The sequence below is a fragment of the Penaeus monodon genome, chromosome 15, assembly GCF_015228065.2.
Source record: "Penaeus monodon isolate SGIC_2016 chromosome 15, NSTDA_Pmon_1, whole genome shotgun sequence".
NCBI classification, from domain to species: Eukaryota; Metazoa; Arthropoda; class Malacostraca; order Decapoda; family Penaeidae; genus Penaeus; species Penaeus monodon.
This window is the reverse complement of record NC_051400.1, coordinates 46,196,901-46,197,664: the sequence shown is the minus strand read 5'-3', so window position 1 is coordinate 46,197,664 and position 764 is coordinate 46,196,901.

Genomic DNA, 764 nt, shown 5'->3' with positions numbered 1-764 from the left:
CGGATATGGGAAATATTTAATTGGTTAAATGTTTGCTTGGTATATGTTCATGTAGTGAACTACCACAAATGACGTGTTGATCTAATGGTGGTATAAATAGCCAGTTTCCCGTCCTCAGTAAATGGTCTTTTAATAAGCTCCACTGACAGACCAGAATGACCCGCCCATCGTGATGCAACGGACGGAGCTTCGGCTTAACGCTTCTCTCGAACTCACAATCGCATGGACAAGAAAAAAATCCGGTATGTGATAGTGTTTTAAGTGTCGCTTTCAGAGAAATATTTTGCATACTTGATCCTGATTACCGAATTTGTCTTGCATATTCAACCGTTTCTTTCCAATATCTTTTCATTCTTATTTTCTATTCATCATTGAACTCCTTTGATATATGCATTCATTTACTAGTGCTTGCTTTTCATACATTCCTACACTTTATTAATATATATTTTTCATATATTTCATATAGTTTATTTAAAACCACTATCGATTTAGCTTGCTTACTACCGCCCACAGTGAAAATTTCATCATCTATCCAACCTTTACGGCCAAGCAAATGATCCTACGCTTAGATTAAGGCAAGAGTAATATAGACACCCGGCCAGGGGAGTGTCATGAACTAGAGAACAAAATTATTAAGCCCTAGTTAATTTGCTAATAACTAAATAAGGATTTTGCTCTGGGTAGTACCACTGAATCTTTCGTGCTGAGTTAAGAGGCACGAAAGCGAGGGAAAACTGACCTTTGTAAATGGCATTTCTTTTTGC